Consider the following 24,468-nt stretch of genomic DNA (forward strand, 5'->3'; position numbering starts at 1 on the left):
GAGTAAGGATATTGTTGATGTGTTGTGAGATTGTTAACCATTGTGATAGGGCAACATTTGTAGTAACTGTTAAATGAGAAACTATTTTGTCCTGTAAGCCTTCATCTTAAGTGAGAATAACAGCACAATTCGAAGAGCGTAGTCAATGTCACTGAACTGTGTGTGTAGAAAGTTTTGAAACGGTGTATCTTTGGCTATGTGTATTTTCAACAAAAAAAAAAAGGTTGAGAAGTTAGAAGGTTGATATGTTGTGGGGTTGTTAACCAATGTCATAAAACAACAAGTGTACTACTGTTTCATGAGAAACTATTTGTTCTGTAAGTCTTCACCTGAAGTACAGTAAAATATAAAAAAAAAAAAAAGAGTAAGATTTTGTTTGCCACCCTCTCCCCTCCCTCTGAACCCATTTTCTCTTTCTTGGTATGGATGGTATCACCTGTGTTGAAAATGCATCCTCTAAAGAAGGGCTCGACAAAGAATGGCCTTTGGGCCAAATCCAGCCTGCCACCTAAATTTGTAAATAAAGTTTTATTGGAATATAGTCATGCCCATTCAGTTACGTATTACTTATATTTGTTTCCGTGCTATATCTCCAGGGTTGAGTAGTTGCCACAGAGACTATCTGCTCCACAAGGTCTGTCATATTTTTTATCTTGCCCCTTACTGAATATATTCGCCAATCCCTGCTCTAGAGCCTCAGGACTGAGAATTGGGTGTAAAGAAGTATTTTAGTTCACAGAGAGACGACTTGCCAAATAATACCTTGGCTTTATGATTCCATAATATTCATAGGGCCTAGGGTATTGTCATACTGGAGTATTCATTACTTTTAAACAAAGGAGAGTCAGCAGAAGCCAAGCTAATTCCAGGAGACTATTTAGGTTGAAGAGGAGCCCTGGTGGTGGAGGGATTCAGGGCTCAGCTGCTAATCAAAAAGTCACCAGCTGTTCCTTGGAAGAAAGATGTGGCAGCCTGCTTACGTAAAGATTATAGCCTTGGAAGCCCTATAGGGCCGTTCTGTTCTGTTCTATAAAGTCACTATGAGTTGGAATCAGCTCAACGGCAATGGGTTTAGTGTTTTTTAGTTTGAACAGTGTTTTTAGATATGAGCTTAGATGGAATTGATCAAGGTCAAGGGTTTTAAATAATATCAGAAGAAGCAAGCCAGTACCACAAAGCAGGGTGATTGAATATAAAGTCTGCAAATTTTGCTGAGATAAGAAATGAAAATCATAGATTTAAAAAGGCAGGCCAAAATCGAGAAGCAAAGATATGCTGATAATAATAAAAATAATAATTGGTAATAAAAACAATAGTACTAAGAGCTAAAATTTACATGAAACGAACTTTGTGCCATGCATTCTTCTAAGAATGTTCTGCATACTTACTAATTAAATCCACCAACTCGATGAATATACTAACAATATTATAAATAATATTAGCAACAGAATTTAGAATTTATGACTTTTTTATTGTACTTTAGATGAAGGTTTACAGAGCAAACTAATTTCACATTAAACGATTAATACACATATTATTTTGTGACATTAGTTGCCAATCCAATGACATGTCAACACTCTCCCCTTCTTGACCTTGGTTTCCCCATTACCAACTTTCTTATCCCCTCCTGCCTTCCCATCCTTGCCCCTGGGCTGGTGTGCCCATTTAGTCTCGTTTTGTTTCATGGGCCTTTCTAATCTTTGGCTGAAGGGTGAACCTCAGGAGTGACTTCAGTACTGACTTAAAAGGGTGTCCAGGGGCCATACTCTCAGGGTTTCTCCAGTCGCTGTCAGACCAGTAAGTCTGGTCTTTTTTTGTGAGTTAGAATTTTGTTCAACATTTTTCTCCACCTCTGTCCAGATCCTTTATCTTGATACCTGTCAGAGCAGTCATTGGTGGTAGCCAGACACCATCTAGTTGTGCTGGACTTAGTCTGGTGGAGGCTGTGGTAGTTGTGGTCCACCAGTCCTTTGGTCTAATCTTTGTCTTATGTCTTTGGTTTTCTTCATTCTCCCTTGCTCTAGATGGGGTGAGACCAGTGGAATATCTTAGATGGCCATTCATAAGCTTTTAAGACCTCAGACACTACTCACCAAGGTAGAATGAAGAATATTTTCTTTATAAAATATGTTATGCCTGTTGAGCTAGATGTTCCCTGAGACCATGGTCCCCACAGCCCTCAACCCAGTAATTTGATCCCTCAGGGAGTTTGGATGTGTCTATGGAGCTTCCATGACCTTGCCTTATACAAGTTGTGCTGGCTTCCCCAGTATTGTGTACTATCTTACCCTTCACCAAAGTTACCACCCACCCCTCCCTTCCCTTGTAACCATCAAAGATTGTTTCTTTTTGTATGTAAACCTTTTCATGAGTTTTTATAGTAGTGATCTCATAAAATATTTTACTGACCGTTTACTATGTAACATAGCCAAACCTTAAAAATAACTCCTTGAGAGAGAATTTTTTTGTGTTTTAAAAATGGAGAAACTGATGTTTAAAAAAGGTACTTGCACAAAATCACAGAAATATACCCAGAGAGTGGCAATGCAAGGCTTGAACACAGGTTTGTCTGACACTAACGTGGATTTCTTCCAAAGCATATTTCTTCAGATGCACACCAGAAGTATAGACAGACAAGCAGAATTAAAAATCCCAAGACATCAATAACGTTAAAAGAACAAATGAGGAAGAAGACTGGCAATAAGGAAAAGTATTGTGATTTCTTTTTCTAGAAGAAGCATATTTTCTCTCTGTCTTGTTATCGTCCATGTTCTCGGGCTTTCAAGCTCTCATAGGTGTGTGTTTGTATATACTTAAAAGGCAAGTTAAAATGATAAAGATGTAAGCTTCATGATAATCCTTACAGTAGTTACATGCTTTTTCACTTCTGATTAAAGGACATCTACTGATTGAAGTTTAGATTGATACAAATTTTAATTGAAATAGAAATGCCCAACGCTGCCCCATTATTCCTACCTTATCAGGAAAAAATTAATGGACCACATACTGAACACCTGCACTGTACATAGTATCAGATGCTGTTCTTCCCTGGTAGGCATAGGCCAGGAGAATGCTATCTCCTCTGGGACTAATTCAAAAGGCATGTGGAGTGGGAAGTAGAGAGCTCCTTATCTGTGTTTGAGTTACATGGCTCCAAAAGATGAGAGAAGGGAACTGTGTCTCTGGGGGATGATGAAGGTTGAAATCAAGGTTAGTCATTCACATAATGAGTGATATATTCCGGAAGGATATCAAGAAGCAGAATGAAAATTGATCTGAAGTTGGAAAGGATTTCAGAAAGGTGAAGGAAAGAGAGGAAAAAAGAAAATCTAGAGAAGTACGTAAAGGGGATTTAGCCTGGAGTCATTCTACGATAAAAACGCAGAAAGCTTTGGCCAATTTTTCACCAGATTCCAGCAGTACACGCTCGAGCAGTTCTGGCATGTTCGTTTAAAAAGTCCAGAGTAAGACAGTTGCTAAGTCCTTTACCAGTCAGTAGGAATCCAAACACAAATAAGACACAATACCTACCCATAATAAGCTATAGCCTCCAGTGACTAATAACAGTGATAATGCCTTAAGAAAGATGCCCCTAGAATCAGATAACCTGGTTTCAAACTCTCCATCTGCCGCTTACTAGTTGTCTGATCTTGAAACAGTTACTTAGCTTTTCTAAGTCTTGGTTTTCTCATCTGTAAAGTGAGTTTGATAAGAATTCCAGTTGTAATATTTTTGAGAAGTTTAATTCAGATCATATACACACACACACACATATATATATACATACACACATATATATATATATATATACATACACAGTATTTAAATGAGCACTTGACACAGATAAGATTCTCAGAAAAATGAGACTGGCTTCTTAAACAGAGATAAGAGCTAGAAGAATAAGCCTGGGAGGAGCTTTGGTCAAACAAAGTTAAGGGGAGTAAAAAGAAAGCCACGGTAGGATACGGTTGAAATATTGCTCTTGAGTCTATTTGTTTGTAGTCTGAGCCACAACCAATTGTTTCTGAACATTCTGTGGCCACAGATTAGCATTCAGTGCACTCATCTCTCAGTGCTGTCTGGCCTAGCACTTTCAAGTAGTGTATGAGAGCAATGTAAGCATTTAGGAAAGTGCAACTAACTCTTTCTAGAACAAGAAGACATAGGGATCCATATTTAACTCTTGTCAACAGATGTTCTTTCAGGCAGGTTAATTTAGATGTTGCACATTACAGATTTTCTGTTTGTGTACTAGTCCTCGGGTGAAGGACTATGCAGTAGACAGAATAATGGTCCTCCAAAGATGTTCATGTCCTAATGCCCACAATCTGTGAATATGTTATCTTACATGGCAAAAGGGACTTTGCAGATATAATTTAGTTAAGATTCTTGAGCTGGGGACATCATTTTGAAATAGCCAGGTGAGCACAATGTAATCACAAGGGTTCTTATAAGAGAAAGAGAGAGGCAGGAGAATCAGAGTCAGAGATGGAGATGTAAAGACAAAGGCAGAGAACCAAAGTGGTGCAGAAAGAGAAAGACTCAACCGGCCATTGCTAGATTTGAAGGTGGAAGAATGTGGCCATGAGCCAAGCAATGTGGGCAGCCTCTAGAAGCTGCAAAAGGCAAGGAAATAGATTCTTCCCTAGAGCCTCCAGAAGGAACACAACCCTGCTGACACCTTGACACCTTGGACTTTTGACTTCCATACTGTAAGAAAATAAATGTTTGGTGCTTTATACTTCTAATTTTGTGATAATTTGTTACAGCAACAATAGGAAACTAATACAAGTCATGTACTCTACTCTATCCCAGGGCACATCAACAGACATGATGTCCTTAGCCCTCTTCACTGTCCACTTAGATTATTCCCATTCTAACATCTAAGATAGATAGATATTGCTCTTCAAAATCCCAAATACAATTTTTATTACCAAGCACAAACATTTTCAGTGTGACATATTATAGAATTGAAATCTGCTAAGGCTCATATTGCCAAATTCTTTGTCAAAGATGCAATTCTCATTTACTTCTTGGTCCAAATGCACTATATTATAGATCTCAAGCTTAACATGCACTGCTTCTGGAAATAACCATGTAGTTTTGCCCCTGTGTATAATATTTTACATGATTATATTATTAGAGGATGCAAAACACTCTCACCCCCTTCCCCTTTCAATACTGCTGAAATTTCTCAATGGAAAGGAAATGAAGAGAGACTGAAATAGGTGGTAGTGAGAGTATAGAAAGAAAACGTGTTTCTGGCTTCTTCACAGTTTCATTCTCACATCATGGAGAGGGATGGTAATTCTTGGCTTTCTTCATGGTGTAGACACTGTGCCTCCAAACAATGCAAACAAAGAGGAAAGCCAAAGGCTACTGAATTCATTTTCCATCAGCCAGGGTCTTCTATCTCAGACACTGTTGCTTTCAATCTCAGTCCTTTCCCACTTAGAAATCCTTTCAGATGTTGCCATAAAGTCTCTTGTTAAGTTTGTCTCCTGCACATTTTTATCCTTTAAAATCACACTTTCATGGAAAGTTTAAATGAAGCATATGAGTCACTATTAGATAACATCTTAACCCATGGTTATCTCTCCTTTTATTTGAATTTATTTTTAAAGTCAAGTTGAAATATTTTTATCCGTCGCAGAAATTCATATCAAATTATTCTGCTGGAAAGTTAGAATTTGAATAATTGTGTTCCCTTGTGTCATGCCACAATTTTCAATGCTATTACTATATAAGAAACTTGTTATCACACTCCTGTGCTTAAAGCAGAATTAAGTATACTGTGAATTCATTTTGGACCACATCCAAGGTGTTCATTTCTGTAGAAAAATATCTGAATCGCCCACTGACAGATTAGAACTCTCAGGATTTCTTTGTCATGACTGCAATATGACTGCCCATTCCATTCTTCTATGACAAGGTTTCTCAACTTCAGTACAATTGACATTGTAGGATGGATGATTCTTGTCGTGAGAAGCTGCCCTGTGCATAGTACAATACTTAGCAGCATCCTTGGCCTCTGCCCAATAGATATCAGTAGCATCCCTGTGTAGTTGGGACAATCAAAAATATCTTCAGACATTCTCCAACAAATGTCCCCTGTTGGTGCAGGGAGCAGGGAGGGACTGCCCCCAGATGAAGATGCTATGTGAACATGAAGATCAAAAAGAAAATGATGATTTTTGATCTTGTTTCTATTCTAACACAGCCACCTAAAAGGTGTGTACTAGCCAAAGAGAGAAAATGTCTATGAGTGAAATGAGAAAGCTGTTTATTAAACTCTTTAACACCTTGGGACCAAAGCAAATTCCCCCACCTTGGAACCTTAAAGAGCTTAATACACAGGGAAGGAACCTAATTCCCTTTGTATTTCACTGCAGGCTGACTGAGAACTGGAAGCTCTAGTGGGCACAGTGATCAGCAGAGAAGTGCATGAGTGGATTGTCAGAACACCTTGCACGCAACACCAGGGCAGAACCCCGATCAGCTGCAGCTGTGGTAATTATCAGCAGTGAGCAAGGCTACAGAAGCAAGATTTACAATGACAGCTGGAATGTAGCAACTAACACAGAGAGAAGACGCCTAAAACTAAGAGACACACAGACAGAAACGGCTGAAGTGAGCTGTGGTTCCAAACTGAGCTTAGCTCAGCGGAAAAGGTGGCTTGGGGGAGAAGTAGTGGCAAGGGGATAAGGAGCAGCAATTCACCTTGATACATAAAGACAGGTAATTCAGCTCTGGAAATAGACCAGAAATATTTAAAGGAGTGGAAGGGGTACCTTAAGTAACTGAGTAGGGTAGGGGAAATAAACCAGAGAGATTTGGGCATTAAAGTTAAAACAGGCTCATTTGAATCCCCAGGCTAGTGAGAATTAGGAAGTAGTGTTATGTTCAAATCAAAAAACTGTCATTTAAAATGAGTGTTTTTAGGCACCATATGGGCTACAAGCACATGAATACAGTAGTTAGAACAATGAATAAGAAATGAAGTCCTAGAAAAATGTTCAGTGACTCTTCACTGTATTTCATGATTACCAAGAAAAATTTAAAAATTATTAGTGAGAAAGTCATGGTTTTATTTTCTCACCTCCATAAATTTATTTTTAAGTGAACTTGTGGTCCCATTCTATCAGGGTCTATCTGAATTTCCCTTGCTCCTTTAAAAATAAAATGCAATTATTTATTAGTGATTAGGCAATTCATAAGGCTCAGCATATATAGTTTAATATATAATGAAAGTGCAATAGTTTTAAACATGTAATATTAGGAAAATATACTAAAGTGTTAAATTGAATCAGAGGACTCAACATAGTAAAGATGTCAATTCTCCACCAAACTGGTACATAGATTTAATGCAATTTCTAGAAAAATCTCAGAAATAATTTTTTAGATTTAACAAATTCAAAAATTTATATGGAAATGCAAAGAAACTGGAATACCTAAAATAATTCTGAAAAATTGAAGAGAGTAGAAGGAATTCTTCTAAGCTAATTTCAAGTCTTGCTATGAAGCTACTGTAAATAAGACTGTGTGGTATTGGGAGAGGGATTCACAAATATGTCAATGGAACAGAATAGAGAATGTAGAATTAGCCCAAACATGTTCCACCAACTGATTTTTGACAAAAAGCAAAAACAATTCAATAGAGAAATAGTAGTCTTTTCAAAAAGTGTGCTGAAGCAATTGGGTATTCATAAGCCAAGAAAAAAACAAAAATCCTCAAACTAAACTTCACACCTTATAGAAAAAGTAACTCAAAATTTATCATAGATTTAAGTATAAAATATAAGATCATAAAACATTTACAAGACAACATAGGAGAAAATCTTTGTGACCTTGAGCTCGATGAAGAATTATTAGACACAACACCAAAACATCATCCACAAAAGAAAAAATCAGCAAATTGGACTTCATCAAAATTACAGACTTTGTTCTGTGAAATATCCTATTAAAAGGATGAAGACATGTAAAACTGGGATAAAATTTTCACAAACCACGTATCTGACAAAGCACCCATATGTAGAATATATAAATAACTCTCAAAACTCAACAGTAAAATAGTGAAAGGGCTAAAATATAATAATAATAATAATAATAATGAACATACTAAATGCTAGAAAGATGCAAAGAAACAGAATCAATCATACCTTTTTAAGAAACTTCCAAACTATTTTTCAGAGTGGCTGTATCATTTTGGCTTTATCGTTTATATAAATGGCCACTCTGGAAAGTAGTTTGGCAGTTTCTTAAAAATTAAACACAAACTTAGCATATGACCTACTTCTGGTAAACGAAAACTATTTTCTTACAAAATCCTTTGCAAAATTGTTCATAGTAGCTTTATTTATAATAGCCCCAAACCAGAAACAACCAAAATAACTCTTAATAGATGAATTATTTAAAAAAAAAAAAAAACAACAACTGCAGTACACCCTCACCAGTTAATACTATTCAGTAATAAAATTAATAAGCTTTTTTGCCATTCTGAGTAAAAAAGGCCAACTTGAAAATTCACATACTGTATGATTCCATTATATTACATTATTCTCAAATTATAGAGATAACAGATCTGTGGTTGCCAGGGGTTAGAGAGTGTAGTAGGTAGGGGAAAGGAGGTGAGATATGACTATACATTTATAACACATGGTAGTTCTTTGTGAGGTTGGAATAATCTGTATCTTGATTGGTGGTGCAGTGGTTAAGAGCTACAGCTGCTAACCAAAAGGTCAGCAGTTCGAATCCACCAGCCTCTCCTGGGAAAACCAATGGGGCAGTTCTACTCTGTCCTATAGGGTCGCTATGAGTTGGAATCAACTCAACGGCACTGAGTTCAGTTTGGTTTTTGGTTTGACTGAGGTGGTGGTTACAAAAATCTACGCAAGTGATAAAATGGCACATAGCTATACATACACACTGTACCAATGCCAAATTCCTGATTTTGACACTGTAGTATAATTAAGAGTGCTGTAACCATTGGAAGAAACAAGGTGAAGGGTACTTCAGGCATCTTTGCAACTGTTATGAGTCTATGAATATTTAACAATAAAAAGTTAAGGAAAATAAAATAATGCCCTCACTTTTATTTTTAAGAAAAAAATTGTAACACAAAACTAAAGAAGATGCTTTTAAAATAGAAGAGATGGATAAAAACAAGAGGAAAAGGATACAAAATTATTCATGTGTCCTCGAGGTAAACATCTCATTAACAGGAATAACGGAAAGATAGTCATAGAAAACAGACAGGAAGAAATTATTGAAAGACTAACACACACACCCAAATCTTTAAGGAGAAATTAAAAGTATGCATTGCTAGCTCTCCAAGGCCTATTGAATATTTAGAATCCCTGGTGGCACAGTGGTTGAGCACTCAGCGGCTAACCAAAAGGTCAGTGGTTAGAACCCACCAGCTGCTCTGCAGGAGAAAGATGCGGCAGTCAGCTTTCATTAACATTACAGCCTTGGAAACCCGATGGGCAGTTCTACTCTGTCCTATAGGGTCACTATGAATCAGAATCAACTTGACAGCAATGGGTTTGGTTTTGGTTTGGTCTATTGAGTATTTAAAGAAGCCTTGGTGATGCAATGATTAAGCACTAGACTGCTAACTGAAATTTCAGCAGTTGGAACCCACCAGCTGCTCAGTAGGAGAAAAGACCTGGTGATCTATTCCTGTAAAGATTACATTCTAGGAGACCTTATGGGGGCATTTGTACTCTGTTATGTAGGGTCCCTATGAGTCGGAATCAACTCTAAGACACACAGCAACAACACTAATTAAGTATTTAAGAAGCTCCAGTGGTGCAATGGTTAAGCACCAGGCTGTTAACTGAAAGGTTGACAGTTCAAACACACCTAACAGCTTTGCGGAAGAAGGACCTGGCTATCTATTTCCATAAAAATCACAGACAAGAAATTCCTATGGGACAGTTCTATTCTATTACATGAGTCAGAATCAGCTTGCAATCACAGAAACACAACACAGGATTTATCATTATAAATAAAAAAAATGCAAACCATATTAGATTATTATAAACTAGCAGAACATCCAGTGTGTAAAAAGATAAGCAGAATTATCTACTGAATGTCACCAGAGATTCAGGTTTCCTGACAGAGGCTATTTGAATTAGGATATTCAAACAAGACTCCCACAAACTCCCACTACCCTCCACCCCTCATTCCCTCCTTCTAACCTCTTACGACGAAGCCAGGTGCTAGCAGCTGGTGTTATCAGACAACTTCCTACAATATGGCATTTATACTTAATTACTTGATGCTTAATTACCCATGGAGTATTTTTTTAATGTAAATGGTCCTCATGCTTGCATTATAAGAAGGGTGGTACAGACCTACCTAGTACACCTGTCTGATCAGAAATCCTAAAACTGCATACTTTCTTTTGCTGGCCCTTGGCTTATACATTTTCACAATAAAGTCTTTCCGTATTTATATCCATAATATGTAATGCTGTGAAATTTACCCTCACCCAGCTTCCCACATGTAGGAAAAAATTGCAAATCCTACAAGAGTTTAGAAAGACCAAAAAAAAAAAAAAAGTCATACAAAATTTATTAAGTAGCAGAATGATACACAACTTCTAAACTGTCACACTAGAAGAGAATACAAAGGAAATTTATTTTTCAAACTAGAATTTTGTACCTAGCCAAAATAACAATTAACCAAGTATAAGGTTAGATTTAAGGTTCATGTCCTTATATGGAGAATGTAGTCCTATAAAATGAGGAAGAGCGTAAACCAGGAAAGAGGAGAACATCCAAGGTACAAAGAATCCAAAATCAGAAACCTGCACAAGGCAACTAAATATGATGGCAGGGTAATCAGGTTGGAAGAGAAAAACGGAGGCAACCAAGAAGGATGTTCATCCCCACAGAAAGATAATGCAATTGCCATGTTAGTGCATATGGAAAATGTTGTTGTTGTCTCTGTTGGGTGCCAATAAGTAGATTTCAACTCATAGCAACCTCGTGTGACAGAGTAGAACAGCCCCGTAGAGTTTTCTTGACTGTAATCTTTACTGAAGCAGATTCCCAGGTCTTTCTTCTGCAGGGCAGGTGGGTGGGTTCTAACTGCCAATCTTTCAGTTAACTGAGAGCTTAATTGTAAGAAAATACTGATAGGTAATTGTCAGAACTGTTAGAAGCTTAGGAAAATATTAGAAGTAAATATATGAATAACTAAAGAAATGAGAACATCTGTCACAATTCTTAACTTCAGGATAAACAACAATTTTTACATAAAGCGAATAGTAATCAGAGTGAACAATGTTTATTTGGGCATAGAATCTAAACCTTGACAATTAATTTCATCAAAGCTTATGATATAATTATACTGGATGAATGAAATCATGGAATATAGGAGACAGGATTGCAGAATCCTCCTATACCACAAAAAGAAATCAATGACAAAACACGAAAGTTTACAAATGATGAAATAGCAATCTAAATATATAATTTACAAACACCTTAAATAGCTTCAAAGGAGTGGGACTATGTAGGAATGAGGATGGAGGATATAACTGCATTTTTTTTTAAATTTTACATTTTTAAAATTTATTTTGATTCTTTAACTATGTGCCTGGATTACTTTGTTACGAATAAAATTATTTTCAAACACTTATGAATCAATAGGTCCTGCTCTGATTGGTGTTGTCGTTGAGCCTATTGAGCAACCCATAGGCAAACAACACGGACACAATAATTTTTCGTTCACTGTTTACACTGCATTTTCTATTCTTCATGAAAATGCTGTGATTACATCTAAAGATTTTTTTCATCCTCAGAAAATATTTCTACACAGTAACTTCAGTCTATTTATATTTTAAATGATTTCTAACAACTTTTTATTTATTTATTTATTTAGTTTTAAACTTTAGATGAAGGTTTACAGAACAAACAAGCTTCTCATTAAACAGTTAGTACACATACTGTGTACGACATTAGTTAACAACCCCACAACACATCAACACTCTCCCTTCTCGACATTGGGTTCCCTACTACCAGCTTTCCTGCCCCTCCTGCCTTCTAGTCCTTGCCCCTGGGCTGGTGTCCCCCTTTATTCTCGTTTTGTTTTACAGGCCTGTCTAATCTTTGGCTGAAGGGTGAACCTCAGGAGTGACTTAATTACTGAGCTAAAAGGGTGTCTGAGGGCCATATTCCCAGGGTTTCTCCAGTCTCTGTCAGGCCAGTAAGTCTTTTTTTGTGACTTAGATTTTTGTTCTGCATTTTTCTCCTGCTCTATCTGGGACCCCCTATTGTGATCCCTGTCAGAGGAGTCAGTGGTGGTAGCCGGGCACCATCTAGTTGTACTGGACTCAGTCTGGTGGAGGCCATGGTAGTTGTGGTCTATTGGACCTTTGGACCAATCTTTCCCTTGTATCTTTAGTTTTCTTCATTTTCCCTTGCTCCCGAAGGGGTGAGACCAATAGATTATCTCAGATGGCCGCTCACAGGCTTTTAAGAGCTCTGACGCTACTCACCAAAGTAGAATGTAGAACATTTTCTTTATAAACTATGTTATGCCAATTGAGCTAGATGTTCCCTGAGGCCATGGTCTCCACAGCCCTCAGCTCAGCGATTCGGTTCCTCAGGGAGTTTGGATGTGTCTATGGAGCTCCCATGATCTTTCCTTGTACAAGTTGTGCTGGCTTTCCCAGTACTGTGTACTGTCTTACCCTTCACCAAAGTTACCACTTATCTATTGTCTATTCAGTGTTTTTCCATTGAAGATTGTTTCTTTTTGTGTGTAAATCTTTTCATGAATTTTTATAGTAGTGGTCTCATACAATATTTGTCCTTTTGTGATTAACCTATTTCGCTCAGCATAATGTCCTCCAGATTCATCCATGTTGAGAGATGCTTTGCAGATTCATCATTGTTCTTTATCATTGCGTAGTACTCCACTGGGTGTATGTACCATAGTTTGTTTATCCATTCATCTGTTGATGGGCATCTAGGTTGTTTCCATATTTTTGCTATTGTAAACAATGCTGCAATGACATGAGTGTGCATGTGTCTATTCATGTGATGGCTCTTATTTCTCTAGGATATGTTCCTAGGAGTGGGATTGCTGGATCATATGGTATTTCTGTTTCTAGCTTTCTAAGGAAGCACCATATTGTCTTCCAAAATGGTTGTACCATTTTACATTCCCACCAGCAGTGCATAAGAGTCCAGTCTCCCTACAGACTCTCAAATATTTGTTATTTTCTGTTTTTTTGATTCATGCAAGTAATGCTGGGGTGAGATGGTATCTCATTGGGTTCTGATGTGCATTTCTCTAATGGCTAGTGATCTCGAGCATTTCCTCATGTGTCTGTTGGCCACTTGAATGTCTTCTTTGGTGATGTGTCTGTTCATTTCCTTTGCCCATTTTTAAATTGGATTATGTATCTTTTTGTTGTAGAGGTGTTGGATTTTCCTGTAGATTTTAGAGATTATACCTTTGTCGGATTCATAATAGCCAAAATTTTTTCCCCAGTCTGTAGGTTCTCTTTTTACTCTTTTGGTGAAGACTTTGATGAGCATAAGTGTTTAATTTTTAGAAGATCCCAGTTATCTAGCTTATCTTCTCAAGTCTGTATTGTTAGTTATGGTTTGTATCCTATTAATGCCATGTTTTAGGGCCTCTAGTGTTGATCCTATTTTTTCTTCTATATCTTTATAGTTTTTGGCTTTATATCTAGGTCTTTGATCCATTTCAAATTAGTTTTTGTATACGGTGTGAGGTATGGGTCCTGTTTCATTTTTTTGCAGATGGATATCCAGTTTTGCCAGCACCATTTGTTAAAAAGACTGTCTTTTCCCCATTTGATGGACTTTGGGCCCTTGTCGAAGATCAGGTGACCGTAGGTGGATGGATTTACATCTGGGTTCTCAATTCTGTTCCATTGGTCAATGTATCTGTAGTTGTACCAGTACCAGGATCTTTTGACTACCACAGCTGTATAGTAGGTTCTGAGGTCAGGTGGTGGGAATCTTCCTACTTTATTCTTCTTCTTCGGTAGAGCTTTACTTATCCAGAGCTTCTTCCCTATGCATATAAAGTGTAACAACTTTTTAAAATTGGTCCCTCAATTAGACAAACACACTAACGTTTATAAATAATGGCCCCTATATGTCTGGTGAGGGTAAGATTACTGTTTCCCAAATATGCACTACTTTCTACAACATCAAGTTGCTGAGCAATGAACATTTTAGCTTCTCAAGGTAAAGTAATTCATCAGACAACATTTATTTTCCTTAATGAAAAAATTTAAGTGGTTCATCTACATACTATTGTTAAGTAAAATGGAAAATGAATATAAGGAATTTCAGCTACTGCAAATAGAAGTATGAAATCAAGTGAACGAGTATGTTGCTTGGATATTAGGTAGTTTTCCTGAGAGTAAGAAACTGGTTACCAAAGTGAGATCTTCAAATGTCCCTTACTTTGAAACCTTAATTTTCTAATAAATCAGAGTAATTTCCAAAATATATAGCAGAGAAAATATTTTTTTTAAATCTAAGAATTATCCTACTATAGTATATAATGAAACTAATTTAACCAAGTTTTACAATACACATTTATAGTTGTAAATACCTCTCAATCTACATCATGAGGTGATAGAGATTTCCTCAAGGTTTCCTAATATGCAACATAAGTAATAGTGGCTGTTTGTGAAAAAGGATTTTGATAACCCCAATGGCTCTTCCAGACTATGTATAGCATGAAACGCCAAGTATTAAATATTAAAAAAATTTAAATTCTTTAATGTACACATTTTTAAGCAAGTTCTGTTTAATTAATAATGAGAGGTTTTACTATCATTGATTCTAATTAATATATAATCATTTCCCCTCATGTCAATTGCCTCTACTCAATTCCTCTTTTTTCAACAAGGTAGAATTTGTACAGAGTTCTCAAATTAAGTCTAGATTTATCTGGAAAAATAAAAAAGATCTGATTTGGGGTGATCTCCAGATCTTCTTACTGGAGATCAGTATTGTTATGAGTTAACCTTGTTATTTATTATGTAGATATCCGTTACATTTCTGGTGCTTCTTGAGTCAGATCCAACATACAAATCATATCAAATATTACTTATTAAAACTCCAAGATTTTTTTTTTTCATTTCAACATCAAGTTGCAATTTAGAAAATAAGTAGTTTGTGATAGTTAATGTTATGTGTCAACTTGGCAAGGCCATGATTCTCAGTGTTTGGCAGTTATGATGTAGTTTGGTAGCTATGTAATAATATAATCACCACCATGTTGAGACCTGTTATGAGCGGCCAATCAGTTGAAAGGGAGTTTCTTGGGGGTGTGGCCTGCATCCAATATAGGTGGATTTTCTGGCAAAGCTCATTGGCTCTTGCTCACTCTAAATCCTGCAGCTGGCTTCTGTTTATCAGACCTCTGGTTCTTAGGATTTGAGCTAGCAGCTTACCTGTTGGGATTCATCAGCCTCTGCAGCCTATAAGCAACAGACCTTATGTCTGATCTGCCAATCTTGGGTTCTATCATGGATTGAATTGTATCCCCCAAAAATATCTGTCAACTTGGCTAGGTCATGATTCCCAGTATTGTATGATGGTCCACCATTTTGTCATCTAATGTGATTTCCCCATGTGTTTTAAATCCTATCTCTACGATGTTGATGAGATAGATTAGCAGTAGTTATATTGATGAGATCTACAAGATTAGACAGTGTCTTAAGCCAATCTCTTTTGAGACATAAAAGAGAGAAGTGAGCAGAGAGAGTGGGGGAAACTCACACCAACAAGAAAGCAACACCAGGAGCAGAGTACATCCTTTGGACCCAGGGTTCCTGCACAGAGAAGATCCTAGTCTAGGGGAAGATTGATGAGAGGGACGTTCCTCCAGAGCTGACAGAGAGACAAAGCCTTCCCCTGGAGCTGATGCCCTGAATTTGGACTTCTAGCCTACTGGACTGTGAGAGAATAAATTTCTCTTTGTTAAAGCCATCCACTTGTGGTATTTCTGTTATAGCAGCACTAGATGACTAAGATGGGTTCGCCAGCCCCAGTTATGTGAGTCAGGTGAAGCCTCCAGCCTGACTCACAGACTTGGGACTTTCCAGCGTCTACAATCATGAGAGTCATTTCTGTGATATAAATCTCTCTCTGAATATGTTATATTTATACACTTCACTCGTTTTCCTTGTCTAGAAAATCCAGCCTAAGACACAGGGTAACAAGCAGGTAAATTACACAAGATTAATGTCCTACTCTCAATATTTTGATGGTTTTTGTGTTTTATTTTGTTTAGTTTCATTTTGTACAACAGTGGTAATCAGGAATTATGCTGCTCCATTATTGTTTTTTCAGCCATGTGGTGCTACGATTTTTGTGGCACAGTCTAGTCCCATAGAATACCCATTATCGTCGAGTTGATTCCCACTCACAGCAACCCTATAGGACAGAGTAGAACTGTCCTGTAGGGTTTCCAAGGAGTGACTGGTGGATTCAAACTGCTGACCTTTTGGTTAGCAGCTGAACGCTTAGCCATTGTGCTGTCCTGTAGTATAGAGCGAGATAAATTGGTCTTCATGGGATCAAGTCCTTAATCTTAAAATTACTGACACAGAATTTTAACTGACTGTACATTTATAGGCGTCTGGAAGTTCCTCAATAGAGTAAAATCCATGGTATAATAAATTATTATAGTATAAAAAAAGAAAAACAAACAAACAAAAAAACTGTTGCCATCAAGTCAATTCTGACGCATAGCAAACTTATAGGACAGAGTAGAACTGCCCCATAGAGTTTCCAGGGAGTGCCTGGTTGATTCGAACTGCTGACCTTTTGGTTAGCAGCCGTAGCTCTTAAACATTACACCACCAGGGTTTACATTTTATTATAAGGTATTGTATATATAAATACATATACATATGTCTATGTCTATATCTATATCTGGAGTTCCTGGGTGGCACAAAAAGTTAAATGCTTGACTACTAACTAAAAGGTAAAGATGCCTCAGAAGAAAGGTCTGGCAATCTGCTTCTGAAAGATCACAGTCTTGAAAACCCTATGAGGTGCTGTTCTACTCTGCACACGTGGGGTTGCCATGAGTTGGAACGGACTCTACAACAACTGGTTTTTTTTGGTTTTGGTTTATATTTCTATCAATCTATCGATCTGTTAGCCTCTATCTATATATCTAGCTATTTGTATTTTTCCCATGCTAATAAACAGGCACTCTAAGTAAAAAAGATCATATTTACTGACAAACCAATTCTTCACCCTTAAAATAGAAATATAAATACTAGCACATATCACCAACAATGTAATTTGATTTAGCTAGTGAATGCCTGGAAAGATATTTTGGAAATGCACATGTGTATACAATTAGTAAACTATGTAGCATTTGGATGTGAGCATTTAATTGACAAAATAGGGCGCTTTAAAATGGGCATGATCCCTTTTCAATTTCAGACACTATCTTGAAATATATCCATTGATTTACTGAAAGAAACATAATGTGAAATATTTTAAATTGAGATAGATGCATATTTACACTGAGCAAAATACAGAAAATATCAGACATATAGCCTGCTCACAATTACATTTCATTTTCTTTTTAAATTTTGACTAACGCAAGTCAACAAAAGTTCAATTTTGTGAGTGTTGTTTATTATCAAAAGCAAATGTGCTAAAGAGCATTTTATATACTTATGCATTTTTCAGAAAGCTTAAGGTAAGTGATTTATTCATGAAAGGTTGAGGGGACACAGACAATTCCCCAAAGTGACGTTAATTTTTAAATTAAATATATATAAATTAATCCACATAACTCTGGAGCAAAATAATTCTTAGAAAACACATGGAATTCATTATGAACCATTAAAGAAGCTTTCAGTAATTGCTAGCAATGAGAACAGTTTATAAAATAAACTCTCACTTCTTTTTCTGTTTTGTAGCCATGAAGCTTACTTAGATTTAGAGAATCCAATTGCTTTTTGAAGTATTTTCTTGAAAAAATAATTTCATATATTCTGCTCTTCTTATAGGAAAAAATAATACACCCACTCCTAACTTATCTACAAGGTTAGGTTCCAAAGACCAGGTTGTTATGTAAAAATAAGTATTATTCAAAATGGAAGATGACTACATCATTACATAACTGCCAAACCTCAGAAAATCATGGCCCAGTCAAGCTGACATATAACTTTACTCTTACGTTGCACCTCAGCATTCATTACTGCCAGATGTATGTCATTAATGCACAAAATGGTTAGACAGTAGATTTTTTACTATTGTTGTAAACGCAAAATGTCAGACAACGAACCAGTTGGTAAATGAGGAGTGGTTTTACTAAAGCTTCAGTATATAGTACCTTTGAATAGAAAACGTTCGACATGATATCATTAATGGTGAAGCTACCTTTTAACCTCGTTCTTTTGTAACTTAATTAACTCTCTTCAATAGATTTGTCTAATACTACGTTTTGTTCTATAGAGAATATTGTATGAGTGAGGTTAAGCATTCATCCCCTTGCCTCCATCTAATGATAGCTACATTTAATGTCTATAACATACTGCATACTTTTGTATGTATGTTGCATACATTGCCTCAGTTATCCTTACACAGAAAACTTATGAAGTAAGCTCTGTTGCCTTCATTATAAAGATAATAAAGTACAGAATTTGCTCTAAGTCAGGGCTCAGCAAACATTTGGCCTGTGGGCCAGATTTGGCCCACCATCTTGTAAATAAAGTTTTATTGTCATGGAGACACACCCAAATGTTTACATATTGTCTCCAGCTGCTTTCCCTTTCAAACCAAAAAACCAAACCCACTGCCATATAGTTGATTCCAACTTATAGTGATTCTGTAGGACAGAGTGGAACTACCCTATAGAGTCTCCAAGACTGTAATCCTTACAGAAGCAGACTGCCACATCTTTCTCCCATGGAGTGGATGGTGGGTTAGAACTACTGATCTTTCAGTTAGCAGTGGAGTGCTTTAACCATTGCACCACCTGGGCTCTGTTTGCTTTCTCTCTATAATGGTAGAATTGAGTATTTGTGACAAAGACCGATCAGATGGCCTGCAAGGCAAAAGTATTTACTATCGGGTCTGTTACAGAAAATTTGTAGATTCTTGCTCGAGGTCACTTAGTGACAACGCCCTTTTAAATGTAGAGTTTTCTGATCAGAAGCCGGTGTTGTTTTCACCATATCATGATGCCTTTCAATAAAAAAATAAATAATAATAATATTATGAGGGGAAGTGAATGGTGAACCTTCTCATTTTTAAGACTATTTGCCTTGAAAATCTAGACTAATAAAATAAGGATTTTAAATTTAAATTCTGTTTTAGAAATATAGGTTTTTTTATTTAAATACTGTCTTAGAAATTGATTACCATCATGAATCTAGACCAGCTACATAAATTTTTATGGACTCAGATGCATCATTTAAAAAAATGAAAATAATAATACATGACATCCTTCACTCAAGGATCTGTAACAGATAGGTTTTTTCTAACTCTATTATCTTTTATCCAGCAATTCTATCTCTCAAGTCAGACATCTGACAGGTCTGAGTCAGTTAGTTGAAAATAATCTAAAATTGTTGGGAATAATGTTTTCAATCTACAATGTAAATAAACTATGCTTATACTTACAAAGAAATAGATACACCACACTCTTAAGACCCATAGTGGCTCATGTTGAGCCATTATGAAATACAGCTATATTAATTAGTAATTCAATTCAAAAACTATTTTTGAGAACTTTTTCAGCATTTTGTGAGGCCTTCTAGGGGGTGATAGTAATTACTATTTGCATAGCTATTGATTCAATGTCAGTCACTTTAACGAACACTGTTTCTTTTGAATTACCCATATATACAAACACATGCAATATACAATCATGACCTAATTTATCTAATTAAAATTTATTAAGCAGCTTTGTTGTTAGTTGCTGTCAAGTCGATTCTAACTTATGGTAACCTCATGTGTGCAGAGTATAATTGCACTCCATAGGGTTTTCAAGACTGTGACCTTTCAGAAGCAGATGGCCAGGCCTATCTTCCAAAGTGCCTCTGAGTGAGTTTGAATCCCAATATTTCAGCTAATATTTGAGCACTTAACCTTTTGCACCACCCAGGGACTCCATTAAGAAGCTACAATGTACTAATTACTATGCGATGCAGTAGGTGTCAAATGCTTATATTCTTGAGGGGAAGACAGAGCATAAAACTTTTTTTTTAACAGTATTTTTATAAAAGAAGAAGTTTTATAACAAAGATAATCAGGATACTGTGATCTTTTAAAGAAACTAACATTGCTGATTTGGACAAGGGGAGGGTGTCAGTGTAGAACAATCTCAATCTCAGCATCTCAGCACCACTCACATTTTGGCCAGATAATTCATTACTGTGGGAGGCTATCCTGTTCATTGCAGGGTGTTTAGCAGCATCCCTGGCTTCTACCCACTAGATGCTGGTAGTAGCCCTATCCGTCCCCTAATTGTAACAAAAATGTCTCCAGACATGGTCGAATGTTACCAGAGGGGCAAAATAGTTTCTGGTTGAGAATTACAGTGTAAAGAATAGATTAGAATGAGCAAAGCAAATAATAAATCCAATAAATTAAATGAGATTAAAAGCCCATTATAGTCATTATGATGAGAAATGAACAGAGGAAGAGGAATGGAGATAAGTATATATTTTGGAAGGTAAATTATATAAAACTTGACAGATTGATAGATTGAAAAAATCACTAGAGGAGCTTGTTACTAATTCTAAATTACAGCAATTTTGATTCATTTGGTATGAGGAGAGGCCTAGGAACATAGATATCAACAAACATCTCATTTTGAGAAAAAAAAAAAAAAAAAACCTGATAGAGATAAAGGAAAGCCATGAGAAGTCAAGACTGGAAAGTATGAATAGTATCCCAGTTGGTGGTAACCCACAACTGGAGTAGTTGACTAAGAAGTCAAGCTTGGCAAAGTGGAGTATATTGGGATGGGGAACGTGTGAATCAGTCATGGTTTTCCGGTAATTAAAGCAAGGGAACCTTTTGTTCAGAGGTTTGCTAAGCAGAAAAGGACAAGAACGTGTCTCCATCTTTTCCTGTGAAAAGAGCATTTACTTCCTTCTCATAAGTAAAATTCTAGAGGCTGCTGATATGAGACACTTCTTTTAGGAAATCTGTAATGACATCTTTAATATCTGACCAAGGATTTTCCAGATCTGAGTTATTATGTTGGTTTCAACAATAAGTATAAACTACAATAGTCAAAAATGATAATACTTCCTAAGAACATTTTTCTAATGCATATGAAGTATTTGGGGAAACATTTCATGTTTGTGATTTTTGGGTTTTGAAGTTCTGATTTTTTTTTTTGTACTTTAGATGAAGGTTTACAGAACAAGTAGTTTCTCATTAAGCAGTTACTACAGGTATTATTTTATGACAATGGTTAACAACCCCACGTCATGTCAACACTATCCTTTCTCAACCTTGGGTTCCCTATTACTGGCTTTCCTGTCCCTACTGCCTTCTAGTCCTTGTCCCTGGACTGCTGTGCCCCATTAGTCTCATTTTGTTTTATGAGGCTGTCTAATTTTTGGCTGAATGTTGAACCTCAAGAGTGACTTCATTACTGAGCTAAAATGGTGTCCAGGGGCCATACTCAAGGGGTTTCCCCAGTCTCTGTCAGGCCAGTAAGTCTGGTCTTTTTTTGTGAGTTAGAATTTTGTTCGGCATTTTTCTCCAGCTCTGTCCAGGACCCTCTGTTGTGATCCAGTCAGAGCAGTCAGTGGTGGTAGCTGGGCACCATCTAGCTGTAGTGGACTCAGTCTGGTAGAGGCCGTGAGAGTTGTGCTCCAATAGTCCTTTGGACTAATCTTTCCCTTGTATCTTGTTTTCTTCATTCTCCCTTGCTGCTGAAGGAGTGAGACCAGTGGAGTATCTTAGATGGCTGCTCACAGGCTTTTAAGACTACAGACGCTACTCACCAAGGTAGAATGCAGAACATTTTCTTTATAAAGTGTGATATGCCAGTTGAGCTAAATGTTCCCCAGACCATGGTCCCCACTGCACTCCGCCTAGCAATTCAGTCCCTCAGGGAGTTTGGATGTGTCTGTGGAGCTTCCAAAACCTTTCCTTGTGCAAATTGTGCTAGCTTCCCCAGTATTGTGTACTGTCTTACCCTTCACCAAAGTTACCACTTATCTATTGTCTATTTAATATTTCCCCCCTCATCCCAGGTAACCAACAAAGATTGTTTCTCTGCGTGTAAACTTTTTCATGAGATTTTACAGTAGAGGTCTCATGTAATATTTGTCCTTTTGTGATTGACTTATTTCACTCAGCATAATGTCCTCCAGTTTTATCCATGTTATGAGATGCTTCACAGATTTATCATTGTTCATTATTGTTGCATAATACTCCATTGTGTGTATGCACCACAGTTTGTTTATCCATTCATCTGTTGATGGGCGTCTAGGTTATTTCCATCTTTTTGCTATTGTGAACAATGCTGCAATTAACATGGATGTGCATATGACTGTTTGTGTGACTGCTCTTATTTCTATGGGATATATTCCTAGGAGTGGGATTGCTAGATCATATGGTATTTCTATTTCTAGCTTTCTAAGAAAGCGCCATATCATTTTCCAAAATGGTTGTATCATTTTGCCTTCCCACCAGCAGTGCATAAGAGTTCCGATCTCCCAGCAGCCTCTCCGACATTTGTTATTTCCTGTTTTTTAGATTCGTGCCAATAATGCCGGGGTGAGATGGTATCTCATTGTGGTTTTAATCTGCATTTCTCTAATGGCTACTGATCACAAGCATTTACTCACGTGTCTGTTGGCTGCTTGAATGTCTTCTTTGGTGAAGAGTCTGTTCATTTCCTTTACCCAATTTTTAATAGGATTATTTGTCTTTTTCTTGAGGAGATGTTGGATTTTATTGTAGATTATAGAGATTAGACATTTGTCTGACTTGTAATGTCCAAAATTTTTTTTCCCAGTCTGTAGGTTCACTTTTTACTCTTTTGGTGAAGTGTTTTGATGAGCACAATGTTAGATTTTTAGAAGATCCCAGTTAAGTATCTTATCTTCTAGAGTATGTGTGTTGTTGGTTATGGTTTGTATCCTGTTAATGCCATGTATTAGGGCCTATAGCGTTGATCTTATTTTTTCTTTTGTGAACTATATACTTTTTGTCTTTATATTTAGGTCTTTGCTCCATTTTGAATTAGTTTTTGTATATGGTGTGAGGTATGGGTCCTGTTTCATTTTCTTCCAGATGGACATCCAGTTTTGCCAGCACCGTTTGTGAAAAAGACTGTCTTTTCCCCATATGATGGACTTTGGACCCTTGTCGAAGATCAGGTGATGGTAGATGGATAGATTTACGTCTGCATTCTCAATTCTGTTCCATCGGTCAATGTATCTGTCGTTGTACCAGTACCAGGCTGTTCTGACTACCGTAGCTGTATGATAGGTTCTGAGGTCAGGTAGTGTGAGCCCTCCTACTTTATTCTTCTTCTTCAGTAGTGCTTTACTTATTTGGGGCTTCTTCCCTTTCCATATAAAGTTAATGATTAGTTTTTCCATCACTTTAAAGAATGATGTTGGTATTTTGATTGCAGTTGCATTGTATTTATAAATTGCTTTGGGTGGAATTGTCATTTTCACAATGTTGAGTCTCCATATCCATGGGCATAGTATGTTTTCCCATTTATGTAGATCCCTTTGGATTTCTTGCAGTAGTGTTTTGCAGGTTTCTTTGTATACGTTTTTTACATCCTTGGTTAGATTTATTCCTAAGTATTTTATTTTTTTAGGGGCTATTATGAATGGTATTCTTTTCCTGATTTCCTTTTCATCATCCTCTTTATTGGTGTGTAGGAATCCAACTGATTTTTGTATGTTGATCTTGTATCCTGCTACACTGCTGAATCTTTCTGTTAGTTCCAGTAGTTTTTTTCATAGAGTCTTTATGATTTTCTATGTATAGTATCATATCATCCACAAACAGGGACAGTTTAAATTCTTCATTACCTATTTGGATACCATTTATTTCTTTTTCTTGCCGTACTGCTCTATCTAAAACTTCCAGCACAATGTTAAATAGGAGTGGTGATAAAGGGCATCCTTGTCTTGTTTCTGTTCTCAAGGGGAATGTTGTCAGCCTGTCTCCATTAAAAATGATGTTCGCTCTTCGTTTTTCGTAGATACCCTTTGTTATGTTGAGAAATTTCCCTTCTATACCAATTTATTTTTTATTACACATATTGTTTTATGACATTGGTTAACAACCCCACAACATGTCAACCCTCTAACTTCTCAACCTTTTTTTTTTGGTGAAAATACACATAGACAAAGATACACCATTTCAAAAATTTCTACATGCACAGTTCAGTGACATTGACTACGCTCTTCCAATTGTGCTGTTATTCTCACTTAAGATGAAGGTT

This window comes from Trichechus manatus, unplaced genomic scaffold (genome assembly GCF_000243295.1).
Source record: "Trichechus manatus latirostris isolate Lorelei unplaced genomic scaffold, TriManLat1.0 scaffold00067, whole genome shotgun sequence".
In the NCBI taxonomy this organism is placed as follows: Eukaryota; Metazoa; Chordata; class Mammalia; order Sirenia; family Trichechidae; genus Trichechus; species Trichechus manatus.